The 14,951-nt window shown below is 43.8% G+C and overlaps 1 long non-coding RNA gene across 1 annotated transcript; it reads left to right on the plus strand.

Moving 5' to 3' along the window:
* Nucleotides 1–10,852: 10,852 nt before the first annotated feature.
* On the plus strand, nucleotides 10,853–14,154 carry LOC147916124 (uncharacterized). The gene is made up of 3 exons (XR_015553358.1): nucleotides 10,853–11,113; nucleotides 12,910–13,243; nucleotides 13,734–14,154. It is a non-coding gene; the product is annotated as an uncharacterized LOC147916124 (long non-coding RNA).
* Nucleotides 14,155–14,951: the final 797 nt, after the last annotated feature.

Raw genomic sequence — 14,951 nt, forward strand, 5'->3', positions numbered from 1 at the left:
CTCTTTGCAGGGCAGGTCTTGGCTCTGAGCCTCTAGAGTTTGCCTGTAGAGAGCTAAGCATTCCACCTTTCCTAGCCTCTCCCATTTGGCCCTTGGCTTGGCTAGCTGGCACTCTTCGTTGCTGGATTCAACTACAACCCTCCTACTGAACTGGCTGAATCCTATCTAGTGCCCATGAGTTGAGGGTCAAGTCAAATAGAGAAGAACACTCACAACCTAAAACAACTAACTGGTTAACAGAAACTAAAACTCCCCAGAATTAGTTCAGGGAGGGGATTCCAATAGGAAAATCATCTATGCAAGGACAGTCATCCTGAGTTAAGCAAAGTGTGCCGACAATAGGAACCAGAAAACAATTCTGGAGAAAATCTTGTAAGATTTTGTTTGCTCAGATTCTATTCTTGAACTCTTCCTTTTTCTAAGGGCTTTTCATAAAATGGAGTGACCTTGACCTGCATGTGGTAAATGCTTGCTGGAGTCCAGTGTGACTTGGGGTAGCGTGGGAAGCAGCTAGCAGGGGAGTACACTGGGGCAAGGTGTCTGATGGAGGAAGTTGGAGACCCTCAGTCCCCGATAACCATCATTTTATTGTCCTAGGAGTTGAATTTTTGATTCATCAGATGGGAAATAACTTCTACTGAGAAGCCAGGCTATTTTCAGAATATTCTGGATATACCAAGGGCAGCTGCTGGAATTCGCATTCTTTCCATTCATATTTTTGAGCAGCAGCAGGCAGAATGTTTATGCTTGGGGATGCCCACCCCCTTTATTGTTCACATGCAAGTCTTCTCCAGCCTGAGCTCTTATCAGCTTCTCCGGGTAAACAGTTCTTTCCAAATTCCTTACCCTCTTTGTTCACTCAAACAATGGCCTTTGTAACCAAGAACAAAGTTAGGAGCAGGTGACAGATTATTTTTAACGCTGTCAAGACAAGTGGCTGTTTAATTTATGACATTTTCTTTCTCTAAGCCTGCCTTGATTCTTTGCAGATAGGGTGATTCAGAGCTCTCCGTCAGAAATCCCTCCCACTACAGGAACACTAAAGTCCTCAACCTTTTCAGAGACTGGTCAGTTGTCACCAGGAACACTGTGTGGGATGGAATAGAACTTGGTTGTCAGTTAGTTTTTATGACCTATGGTTGCATTGTCCTCACCTTTTCCCTCTGCTTCGCTCATTCAGTCAATTACCGGGTCCTGTTGATCCTATCTCCTACATAGCCCTTGAATCCTTCTTCGCTCTATTTCCATGGGTGTAATCCCAGTCCTGGCCACTGTCACCTTCTGGGTGACTGCTTCAACTCTGAATTGATCTTATATCTCCAAGGTTACTTCTAGCCCATTCTCCATATTGCAACCTGACTAATTTTCTTAAATGTGTGAATGTTATCATATTATGTTTTTATTTCAAATTCATCACTAGCTTTCCATGGTCTCTAGGATAAAACAAAACTTTACTATGGGTCTCTGGCTTAAGTGTGAACACGACTTTATATTATTCTGAATATTCTGAATTCAGTGAGCATATCACTGCTTCTGAGGGTCCCCACTGGGCTCCTTCAGAATTCGGCATAATTTAACCAGCTGTCCTCCTTGTCTCTTGGAGGTTATATCCAGAGAGGAGAGATTCCTTCTCGTGGGAAGAACAGGCAGAGCTCTAGGAAAGATGTACTTGGAGTAGTGAGGAAGGATGGGGACACCCGTGTTACCAGGTGGTTATAACGCATCTTCCTGGTCATGACTGGGCTGTTGGGTGTCAAAGCCCAATAAACTCCCTGCTTGCTCCTTGTCTTTAGTGAAGATCATCTACTCTGAACAGCTGTGCACCAGCAGCATGGACTTCAGAGTCAGACTTCTGGGTCTATATCTCAGCTCCACCACTTATGTGTAACTTTGGGCAAGCCACTTAACCTTTCTGTGTCATAGTTTCCTCTTCTAGAGCAAACAATGGCACCTGCTTATATCAGTTAGCTATTGTTGCATCATAAACCCATTCCAAAACTTAGTGGCTTCTGAATCATTTATTTAGTTAGGCTGGGTTCAGCTGGGCTGTTCTGGTTGCAGCTGGGCCTGCTCATGCAGCTGTGGTCAGCTGGTAGGTTGCTGTGTGGCTCTGCTTCTGGTGGTTGGCTGGCTGTCAGTTAAGGTCCTTTTCTCTCCTCCATGTGGTCTCATCCTCCAGCAAGTTACCCCAAGCTTAGTCTCATGGCAGAGGCAAGGGTCCGAGAGAGAGAGCAGCTGTGTGCAAGGCCTCTAGAAATCTAGGCCGGGAACTGCTCCATCCACACTTCTCCTGACCACATTCTGTAGGCAAAAGCAAGTCACAAGGCCAGCCCAGATTCAAGAGATGTGAGGGCCGGCCCCGTGGCTTAGCGGTTAAGTGCTCGCGCTCCGCTGCTGGTGGCCTGGATTCGGATCCCGCGCACCGACACACCGCTTTTCTGGCCATGCTGAAGCCGTGTCCCACATACAGCAACTAGAAGGATGTGCAACTGTGACTTACAACTATCCACTGGGGCTTTGGGAAAAAAAAAAAAGGAGGAGGATTGGCAATAGATGTTAGCTCAGAGCTGGTCTTCCTCAGCAAAAAAAGAGGAGGATTAGCACGGATGTTAGCTCAGGGCTGATCTTCCTCACAAAAAAAAAAAAAAAAGAAATGCGAAATGCATTCTACCTCTTGATGGCAGGAGCTGCAAAGGACACGGATACAGGAAAGCCATTGATTAGTACCATCAATGCGCTTCATCCACCATACTACTTTCTAGGTTGTTGTGAGAATCAGGTGAGATAATACACGGACAGTGCTTAGAACAGAGACTAGTACATTGTAAGCACGCAGTAAATTTTACCCATTATTATCATAATTATGGTAAATAAAAAATTATTATGTTTTTATGTGTGTATCTTTAAGAATATAGATACAAATTAGAGCAATTCATTGAAATCTGCCTCAAAGACTTTTGAGGATTTTTCAGTTTGTTTGGCTAGAATAATTTTTTTTTGTGGTCCTAGAAGAGCTGTCTAAAGTCGGCATCTGAGCTCCTCTTTATGCTCTTAAACACAGATTTATTGTGAAGACTGAATAAATCAGTGTATGCAAAAGGACTAACTCAGCATCTGGAATGTAATAAACACTAAATAACGGTAGCTATGATTACTACACAGCCCCAATTCATTGCTAAAACAAATGCAGATTGGCTTAACATGATGCTGAGAATGCCTATCTAACAGGTGGTCAATGTGTGAAGCAGAAATAGAACAGAACTTTATGATGGAAATTTCATCACATACACATAGGCCGAGAGAAAAGTATGCTAAGCCCCACACCTCCATTATGCAGCTTCCGTAGATCAATCCATGGCCAGTCTTCACTTATTGCCCCAACTTTCTTTTTTTTGGTGGCTTTTTAAAGCAAATCCTAGATGTCACATAAATACTTCAGGATTTATCACTGGTAGACATTTTTAAAATTTTTTATATAACTGCCATATTATTATCACCCCTATCCAAATTAACCATAATTCCTGAATATCATCTAATACCTAGTCCATAATAAAATTTCTCCCATTGTCTGTCTGCTCCAAACAAGATCCATACATTGTGTTTGTTGTTCTGTGAGAGACTTAAGTTTGTTTTATAGAAGGAGAATTTTGTGCAGTTCTTGGGGCATCCAGGATTGTTTAGCGTTGTTTGGGGTCTGGCCTGCCAGGGACATGAAACGGACCTGATGCACTCAGTGGAGGTACCAGTGTGGTTTTCCTACCTTTTCTGCACTCCTAGGAAATGCTGATGGTACTATTCAGTGTATCGAAAGCTGGGCTGATTTAGAGCTCTTCAGAAAGATGCTCTCTAGAGCAATGATGCGATGAGCCAATATTGCCCAAGTGGCTAGCTTTACTAATCTCAAGGCCATTTGAAAGAAAAGAGACCCACACCATTATCTCGAGACCTGAAGTCTTGGAAAGAACAGAAGGAAAAGAGTTGCTTATATTGAGATGCTTGCACTGCTCTAAGATCTGACAGATGGCAAGGTGGCCCCAGACTAAGGAGAATTTAATATCAAGCTGTTACACGGAAAACCAAATTTCCTTTTTTTTTTTTTTTTTTGTGAGGAGATCAGCCCTGTGCTAACATCTGCGAATCCTCCTCTTTTTTTGCTGAGGAAGACTGGCCCTGGGCTAACATCCCTGCCCATCTTCCTCTACTTTATATGGGACGCCGCCACAGCATGGCTTGCCAAGCGGTGCGTCAGTGCGCGCCGGGATCTGAACCGGTGAACATCGGGCTGCCACAACGGAGCGCACGCACTGAACTGCTTGCGCCACCGGGCAGGCCCAAGATTTCTTAAAAAAATTTTTTTGTTGTATCTCTTTAAGGGTGTTGGCTCTGGTAGTCACATAGGACTGGGGAAAGGAGAGAGGACGCCAAAAGCCTTTGTGCTTGTCTGAAGTAGGAAGTCTTAAAAAAAAAAACAAATCCTCTAGTTCTACATATGTGGTGTGATTAATGTGGAAAGATCTTAATCTTTTGGACAAAAGAGATTTATGTATTTATACAGTCATTCATACTTCGACTAAAAACCAGAGAGCTGTGCTAGACTCCATTTTCTCCCTTCTTTCCTACATGTAATAAATCACCAAATTTGGCCAATTTTACCTCCTCAGTGTTTCTTGAATTCGTCCCTTTCTCTATCTGTACAGCCACTGACCCAGTTCAAGCCCTCGTCAGCCCTTGCCTAATCTATTGTGATCAAATCCTAAGTAACTCCATTTTCCACACCGCAGCTGGGGTGAGCCATGTAAAATACCACTCTGACTATGTCAGAGCCCTCCTTCAAAGCTTTTAATGGCTCCTCCTTTCTTTTAGCGGACCTGCCCCACCAGTATGCTGGGTTGGATTACAGATGTGCAGAAATATTGATCCCTTTAGCTCAAAGGGTGACCCAGTTGTGAGCAGCCTCATTTCTTTGCTCCCGTACGCCACGCAGCTATCATTTACTACATGTGCCACGATGTGAAAAGGCTTGTGGAATAGAATCCAAGCTGCTCAGACCATTCTCCTCTCAGCAGCTTACCTGCTGCTTCTCCCTGTCTTGTGTGGTAGTAATGTGGAACTGTCGTCAGCCTTCTTGGTATCATTCTTTCCCCATGCAGTTCTCTGTATCCAGAACATTCTTTAAACTCTTTTGTATCTTGCAATTCTTATTCATCCTCCAAGACTCAATTCAAGAATCCTCTGCTTCAGTAAGCCTTCCTAACCTTCAAGTTTAGGTTAAGGGCCACTCTTTTGTGTCCCCATCCTTGACCATGAGTACTCTTTTTTTTTTTTTTGTGAGGAAGGTCGGCCCTGCAACATCTGCCAATCATCCTCTTTTTTTTGCAGAGGAAGACTGGCCCTGGGCTAACATCCATGCCCATCTTACTCTACTTTATATGGGATGCCACCACAGCATGTCTTGACACGCGGTGCGTTGGTGCGCGCCTAGGATCCGAACCAGCGAACCCTGGGCCGTCACAGCAGAGCACGTGCACTTAACCGCTTGCACCACCGGATGGGCCCCAACCATGAGTACTCTTTTACCAGATCACTCACCATATTACCAAGAAGTAGTTTGTTTTTTATCCCTCCTCCCAGCCTGAGAGTTTCTTGAAGACAAAGTTAATCACCTAGAAATTCCTCCTGTCTGGCACAGTGCCCGGCACACAGTAGGCACTCAATAGATAAGAAACTCAAGGACAGCTCTGATACTCATTCATCTACTGGCAGTTTAGCTAAAAAACCAATGCTTTCATGCCCTTTGCTAGTGGGGTCTGGTTTAAATTGTCCACTAGCACTGGATTATGAGGTTTAAGTCCAAAATATGGGAAAGCTGAAGTCAGCATTATCAAAAACACATAGTTGAACACTCTTCTCTAACTTTCAGCAGTCTTACCGTTTTTAACAGCAGCAGATGGGAAGAAACATGTCATCCCAAGCAGGGAGACAGAGAAGTGAGAATTGCTGTATTAGAAAGGAAGTCGAATGACGCTGAGACCCACTGTGGTTTATATCACCACCTCTGCAACCCTGAGGACTTAGTGTTATTTTAGTTGTTAGAGTTTGTAGACTATCGGTTGGTAGAAAATAACCATTTCCAAGATTATATACGTGTACAGAGACTGGTACAGAGTCAAGATTAGAGAGTGACGCTGTTGTTGTAAAGACCAAAAGTTTCTAAAAATTTCACATCTTGATCTTGAAAACACACACACACACACGAGTTTGGAGGATGTGCTCCCTTTAGAAATCTGATTTGTTGGAGCTCAGCACCTGCATAAGCATTCACTTGGGGTTCTGTGTTCAGATATCTTCAAGATAGAATGTGCTCCACAGGAGTCCTTAATAGGACACCATGGTTAGGTCACAATGGACTCTTTACTTACTGGTTATCCTTGGTGGAACAATGGTCAGGGAGGGAGACAGTGATGCTTCTGGATATTTGAGTAAGAAAGAGGACAGAGAAGGTACAGCAATGATTTTTGATAAAGGGGTTCTCTTGGTGGTATCATCAGGGAGTATGTCCGTACACCATCTGCTAGGTATGACAGATCCTTATAGTGTTAGCACGGGAAGATGTGATCATCACAGCCCAACTCCTTTGTCTGATTTCAGGGGCTCCAAGGGGTTTGCTAATGTTCAAACTAGCTAGGCATTCTCCAACATTAACTCATTAGTATCTAAGGACTGATATACTACAATCTAGTGAAAAATGATTTGTCTTAAATAGGGCAAGTGGAACGTGGCACTATGACAAAAAAATATTATTATGAATATGAGGAGAGAAATGACTTCAAATCTTATTCTAACTCTAAATCTTACCCCAAGCTACCCAAGTTCTGCTTTCTCCATGACTGTGTACCTGATAGAGACTGCCCAATGACTGTGGCTGACATCTTTCAATATGGGAACAGTTTTGATGATATGCTTATGCATGTGTATTATTAAGTTATCATCCATCATAAAAAGCTAGAGTACAGCTAGCTACAGTACACTGTATATGTAAAATAATACACATACTACATATATATTATTTTATATATAATTATAATAATGTATTATTTTACATATATACTATGTGTGTGTATGTATACTGTTTGTATTGTTTTACATATACACATACTATGTGTGTATATCTATACATTTTATATCTGTATATGTGTGTATGTATATATATTTTCAAGAAAAATGAAAAGCATTATCTTAAGAAGATCTAAAACAAGGAAGACGAACTGACCAGAATAAATGTTGTGAGTGAGAAAGGCATGCCGACAATGCATATACCAATGCACTTGCATTTATTTAGTTATTCAGTAATGCACCAAATATTTTCTAAACACCTAAATATGTTCCAGGATCTATTATAGGCACTGGGGGTTCATTGAAGAGCCGGGAAGACATGGGGTTTACATTCTAGTATGAGAGACAAACAATAAACAATCACATAAGAAAGATGATCTTAGCTAGTGCTAAATGCTATGAAGAAATGGGAAATGAGCTGCTGGACTGGAAGGTGTGTATGGTGATTTTAGACAGGATTGTCAGGAAAGGCCTCTTTGAGACTTCTTAAATAAGGTCTGAGGCATACAGTTCTTTAGTTGTATTCCCCCGTTATTATACAGGATCCCTACCGATGTTTTGGGAAGGTGTGGGGGTGGGGAAGCGTTCTGTAGTCCTATAGTGTCAGCCTTTTGGTGATCCTGTGCCCCTGGGTTGTGACCTTTAGAACAGCTTCTCAGATTTCTCCCACTTAGGTGGGACAGGGTGGCTTGAGTGGGCTGGAGTTGGGTATCTCCCTTCCCCAAGGTAGGGTAGGCTCTGATAAAACCCCAGCAGGTTGGGCTCAGTGAAATAGTTTCTCCTGAGGGCAGGGCTTGTTAAGAACAGGGCACTCTGATGACTTTCAAAGTGGCTTCTTTCCCCCTCCCGCTGCCAGAAGCAATGGAGATTTTCCTCTGATCTTTTTTTTGTGTGTATGTGAGGAAGATCAGCCCTGTGCTAACATCTGCCAATCCTCTTCTTTTTTTGCTGAGGAAGACTGGCCCTTGGCTAACATCTGTGCCCATCTTCCTCCACTTTATATGGGACACCGCCACAGCATGGCTTGCCAAGCGGTGTGTCGGTACGTGCCGGGATCCAAACTGGCAAACCTCGGGCCGCCACAGAGGAGCGTGCACACTGAACCTCTTGTGCCACCCGGCTGGCCCCTTCCTCTGATCTTCACCATGAGAATCTGGTGGAGCTCCTAGAGGAAAAATTCACAAAAGTGTGAGGGTCCTCCATCACCAGGTCCCTCTCAGAGTTATCCACACTGAGCCTCCAGCAATTCATCCATCAGAGTTCAGATTCTCCTCCCCCAGCACTGGTTCCCGTGGAAGTTTCCGCTCCAGTCAGTTGTAAGTCTCTGTATCTTCCTTTCTGTCTCTACAATTTTGGGGGCAGCAGTTTTCTCTGTGACCTCAGTTCTCTGATGGATCTAAGAAGAGTTGTTGATTTCCAGTTTGTAAAAACCTTTTCTTGTGAAGATAGATGAGAATGATAACTAACTTCCAAAGTTCTTATGTGCTGGACAGGAAACCAGAAGTCAAAAGGCCTCTTTGAGATATCTGAGTTGAGATGAATGAAGAGAAGTTGCTGCCATGTGAGGAACTGGGGGAGACTTTTCTAGGCAAGAGAATGGCACATACAAAGCCCCTGAGGCAGGACCAGCCTGGCATGGAGGTCAATATGGCTGAGCTGAGGGGCAAGGCAGAAGGTGAGAGGAGACGGATTCAAGATTGAGGCAGGGGCTAGATGACAGAAGGCCTGCAAGGCCATGGTGGGAAGACTGGAAGGTCTTAAATTTTAAATGGAAACAACTTATTTATCTTAGAGATATAAGCAAAAAGATGAAATGACATGCTCCTGATTACTTCTGTACATACTATAGAGATAGAAAATTTGCAGTAGAAATTCCCCACATCATTTCCTTTTTGTATGTGTCTCCTAGCACACTAACATGTGATCTGAACAAGCAGAATGGAAGAGGACACTTACTTGCTGATGGGGCTCACTCATTCCAGTAAAGGAGCTTGTGCAAAGCCTGGGTAATAACTGATTAGCGAGAAACACCAAACATGTTTCCTGCTAGATCTCATCTGTGAGAGTACTGGAACTGAGTGCTGGGAGGATGGAGAGCACCTCATCCTGCTTCCTTCTTCCACAGATGACCCACTGTGGCCCAAGGAGTTTGGTTAGGTAGCCCCACAGAAATGGGCTCATTCAAGCAACCACTTTGTAGCCCTCAGAATGGTCTGCCCTGTTGTGTGGGTGAGGGGGGTGGAGGGAGATGAAGCTGCAGGTTAGAGATGGGGCTGCACAGGAGCCATGGGGTCTGCCCACAACATCCACCTGCATTCGACGTCTCAGAGCACCTAGAGAGAGACCTTTGGTCTCCAGAAGTCAGACCTTGGAGTCTCCTGAAATGGTCTTTATAGTAGTTTGATTGTCCTGATGGCAGAGGATGTTTTCCTAACCTTGACTAGGTACCTCTAGGAAAGTTGAATGCATTAAAACATCTGGGTTTATTCAAAGAAGTAGACAAGCAATTTCCAGGCAAATTGGATCTGCACAAAGATCAAATGCAGATTTTTCAGACGAGAGAACTGTTTTACTCCAAAGAGTAGTTCTCTTTTCTTTTGGAATTATTTGAATAATGGCCCGGGTAATGCATTTCACTTTTCCTATTTGTATCCTGCAGAATGATTTAGCTTTAAATTTTCTGAGTGACAAGTCTTCCATCATCTACCTATAGAAATCATTTTGCAGACTAATTTTAGTTCTTGCAGTCACAAATTCATCCAAGTATTTGTTTTCTCATTTTAATTCCATTATTTCTTTATTCTATCACTCTTCTTTGTCGTGTTAAACTTTTCTCCAATATTTTAGGAAATTGTGACATTCTCTCTTAATCATGTCCTGGCACTATAGATTTTATTCCTTTGAGTTTTCCTCATGATCTACCGTCCCAATCTGGGGTCTCAAGAATATTGGCATTTCTTCCTCACCTTCTTCCCAATGTAGGTATGTGGGATTGGTGGGGAAAGTTGCCACAAAGAACACTAGGCTGCAGCCTGGGAGACAGTCAGCTCTCCAAGAGCATGTCTAATCTCTGAAGGCTCAAGGGGAGAATCCTTCCTTGTCCCTTCCAGCTTCTGGTGGCTCCGGGCATTCCTTGGCTTGTAGTTGCAACACTCCACTCTCTGCCTCCATCTTCACATGGTGTTCTCCTTTGTATCTGTGTCTTCTGTTTCTTATAAGGACACTTGTCATTGGATTTAGGTCTCATCTGGGTAATCCAGGATCTCATCCTGAGATCCTAACATAATTATATCTACAAAGACGCTTTTTCAAATAAGGTCACCTCCACAGTTTCTAGGGGTTAGAATATGGACATCTCTTTTTTGGGGCCACCATTCAACCCATTATAGTGGTCGTCTCTCTCCCAATCTGCTGCCTTGCCCTAAAATTGCCACTGTTTAGAAACACAACTGAAATTTAAGCACTATACCTCTAGAGGGCCCCATTAAAAAGTAAAATATCTCTGAGACAGGTCACCTGAACATTTAGTGCCCATTTATATAGGGTAGAGAGCAGGGTCCTGGGGGAAGGGGACAGACAAGGGTAAATTTAGTAAAGCAATGAGAGGCAGGAATGGTCTGCGACATGGGGCACTACAGGGTAAAGGACTGGATTGTGTCTAGTTGAAAACCTTGGGCCCCCAATAGACTGAACCCATGAAAGGGCACCCTGAGTGAGAAGTTAGGGAGTTGAAGGCAGAGTTTGACGCTCCTAATTTTGCATCATATTTACGCTGGGCTCACCTTCCTGAACTCCATAGGAAAACTGACCATCTTCCTGCTCTCATCTGTGTGTTTCTGGATCATCCCAGAGCAAGTGTGGAGTCTGCAGTGGAATTGAGTTGGGCTTGTATTCACGAACAGTCTGTCAATAGCCTTTTATCCCATCATGAAACATGGGTCCACGAGCTGAGGGTCACATGTCTAATGAGTGGAAGAGTCTATAGACCTCTAACTCCCAGGTGAGTGTTTCCTCTACTACATCTGCTTGTCTCTAACGAGCTCAGTGGATTTTAGGAATATGTTTCATGTTTACAAACCTTTCTGTTAGAATTGGTGTTTATTTAGACAACCAGTTGATATCACAAAATCCCAAATTTGTAGAGATCCCGATGAGGTACTTTGCTCGCTCCCTAAGGAGTATGGATTTGACCTTTCTATTATATCTTAACTATAGTTTACAAGCCTATTGTAATGAATAAATGAATGAATGAATGAATGAATGAATGAATAATTTAAATCAACCTTCTGTTTAAGGATTTTATGTGTTTGCCCAATGAAAGAACCAAGGTTAGCAAATATAGCCCTGGGGAATGGAAGTCTCATTTTAAGCCTCTTTTGATTTCTATTAATAAATGGGAACTTCAGCTCTACTAATAGGACTGTGCATGCAAATTTGCTCAGTGAGACTGTATAGAGCATAGTGGGTAAGCCCTTTGTGTTCTGGAGCCAAACAGATTGGGTTCAGATTCTAGTTAGTCCATTTAATTCACTGGGGGATTTGGGGCTAGTTACTTAACTTCTCTAGGGCTTGGTTTTCTCATCTGTAAAAGGTGATGGGGCAATGATAGTTGCTATCTCTTACAGCTGTTGGGAGGATTAAACACAGCAAACTTAAAGAGCTTGAGTATTCAGGAAGTGTTTGTTATGACTTCTCTCAGGAGCAATGCTCTTTGCCAAGGGAATGGTCAAGATCAGATGGGTTGGCAGGACAGGAAGCATCTGGTCAATGCACTGCCCTCTGGGCTGGGGTGGGGATAAGGAGATAACAGTTCATTATTAAGGATCCAGTTTTGCCAACCTGGCTCTCCCCTTGAGCATTTCCTCCCTGTACCCCTCCAGGCTCTGAACCTGTGTTGCCTATGATCCGCTCTCCCTGGAGACCAGTGTTATGTGCACAGGTATTACAATGAAATTCATCATTAAAAAGACTCCCTCCAGGATCCCCGAGCACATGGTGTGGCACGTTGGTAATTATGCATGTTGTTTGGAGTGTGAGGCATTATGAAAATAGAAATGCCATAAACTTTTTAGAAGTGAGGGTGAGCGTGGAGATTATCTATGACTGTAATGGTTTCCAAATGCAAATTGAACATCTTTCTTTTGATCTCGAATTATGGCAAGCAGCTAACATGGATCTTTGATCCCATGCCAGTGTCTAGAGAAATTATGAGGTCTCCAGGATGGCATAATAGATCCTCATCAAGACTTCTAGCTTTAGGAAATTGTTTAATCTCCATTCTCAGTGGCTGCAGCTTTGAGGCAGCTGTGACTGAAAGGTCCCAAGTGCTATTGAAAACAGCTCATCAGTTCAGAACAAAGCTGATTATGTAAATTGTGCATTAAGATGCAGCTCCAATTTAATTTTACTCTGTAAATAAATATCCCATTAACATCCATCTGTTAAAAGTCAGGTAAGACATTCTCTAAGACTATACCTGGGGCCTCAGCGAAGGCTCAATAAATACTGGCGGGGGAGGGATTAGGGCATCCAAATTCACTATATACAACTTCAGCTTTTTTCTTTAAATGGCAAATCAGCTATAAAATCAATTTAGAGCAAGAAGAAGCTCTGATTGGCCACGAAAGACACTGCATCTATTTCTGGTCCTGCTCTTTTGAGGGTACACGAAAGCTTTCTCTGATTGCTGTCATAGAGATCAATAATAATTATGGCTCGCCAATTCCCTCCTAAAATAAAAACATTTCAGCTGATGAGAAGTGAGCACTAAATTAACACCAGCTCTTTTTGCTGCAGGCAATTTACCCAGCCAGAGATGCCACTTGTGAGAGTTGTCGTGATTGAACAGGCGCAGCTTCTCTCTCAGTCAGGAGTGGTGGAAAATCCACCTGGACCCCGGAACTGGAACCAGCAGCGAGATTGCAGGGAGCAAGACAGGCTGCCTCCAGAGAGCAACCTGTTCTGTCGTTTTCAGGCCTGTGACTCTCCATGGCCCTCGAGCTCTAGGAAAAGCTTTTGATGCTCCCACGGGAGCCTGTAAATGTCAGGTGCTCCCAGGGGCATGATGCTTGGTCATTATCTGCCAAGATTTTGGTGGAGATGAACAGCCAATCAGCTGCCATAAGGATAGGTAAGAACCTGTTGTATTTTTGGATGGTGCTGCTGGTGGTGGCGACGGTGTGGGAAAGAGGCAAGGATTAGCATGGGGCTGGGGATGGGACGACCCATCATGGGCTACACACTCTAATCCCTAAGGCAGTGTTTCCCAAACTGTTCCAAACACCTGGCTAGGGGCATGCCTGGAACAGAATGGAGCAGAGGCCCTTCAACCTAGGCTAGTAGGCCCAAGGCCACTGGCATAAATAGTGCTTTTGTGCGTATAGCAAAAGGGAGACCCCTCTGAGCAGAAATATTTCAAAACGGTGACTGTTCTTCCCAGCTGATGAAACCCCGAGTCTAGGCCCATGGACTCAGGAGAAGAAGGTATATCTCCCCCATACCTCTCTCTCAAGCATGCCCCTTCCCCAAGTGTAAGGTTTGGGCATCTGCCCCACTTTTTGTACCACAGGGATAGGACTGAAGCTAGCTCCTCCCCTTTTCCTCTTCTTCCTGTCTTGAAGGTGGACACGATGCTGGAGCTAAATCAGCCATCTTACAACCATGAGGCAACACGCCAATCTGCTTAGGAAGGTAGAAGGAAAGGTGAGTGGAGCCTGGGTCCTTAACGACCTTGTTGAATTGCTACACTGGCCCTGGAATGACTACCCCTGAGCTTCTTGCTGTGGGAGAAAGACAAGTCCCTATTTTATTTTATTTATTTATTTATTTTGCTGAGGAAGATTCACCCTGAGCTAACATTTGCTGCCAATCTTGCTCTTTTCGTATGTGAGCCGTGGCCACAGCATGGCCACTGACAGACAAGTGGTGTAGGTCTGTACCTGGGAACTGAACCTGGGCCGCCGAAGTGGAGCTCACTGAACTTAACCACTGGGGCTGGCCCGATAAATCCCTATTTTAAACCACTGTGAATTAAATATTCCATTATAGCCAAAACACAATGGAAGCAAGTGGCAAATGAGGGAGGGTGCAGATAGGTGAATGGTAGAGGAGTCTGGATTTCTGATTCTTGGTGAGCTCATCTTCAGAGACACCACTCACACTTCCTTTACAACAGGACTGTAGGATCCCCCTTCCTCAGTGTTCATTGAAGACTAAATGGCTAAATCCACCCTTGCATTGCACCCTTTTACAGAATTCCCCCTAGCCATTCAACCCAGGATTATTTTTTCTGTACTATCACCATGAGTCCTGAATATTCTCAAGAGATGCAGGTCGATTGAAGCATTATGGTGATTGTCAGCCCTAGAAGTAAAACACCAGAAGTGGTTCCATGGGCAGGGATGGGGAGAAAACATGTCAACATGCACGGGAGCTATGCAGTCAAGCTAAAACCCCCAGCATCAACTATTGCTGCAAGTCAAGTTCTTTATGAGCCCAGTGCAGCCTCCTCTGACACTGGTGGTCTGATGTGTCACTGGGCAAAAAAAGCATTTCATGTCCTGGCTCCTCTTCCATAGGAAATAGAGAGGTATGTGCGTGCAGAAACTATCATAAACAAGGTCATGACATAAGGAACATCTATTCCTCTGTGTCCCTTTCCTACTATATGTCTTGCCTCACCTCCCCCCAGACTGGCTCCTAGTGTCTTCATCCTTCTCATCTCAGTTAGAATAGACTGGGGCATGCTGCAGTAATGAACAAACCCAACTCAGTTGCTTGACTAATAAAAGGTTTATTTCTTGTTTATACTGTGTCTTTTGAGGGTAGGTGGAGGGCTC

Source organism: Ceratotherium simum, chromosome 10 (genome assembly GCF_057802395.1).
Source record: "Ceratotherium simum simum isolate JZ-2026a chromosome 10, ASM5780239v1, whole genome shotgun sequence".
NCBI classification, from domain to species: Eukaryota; Metazoa; Chordata; class Mammalia; order Perissodactyla; family Rhinocerotidae; genus Ceratotherium; species Ceratotherium simum.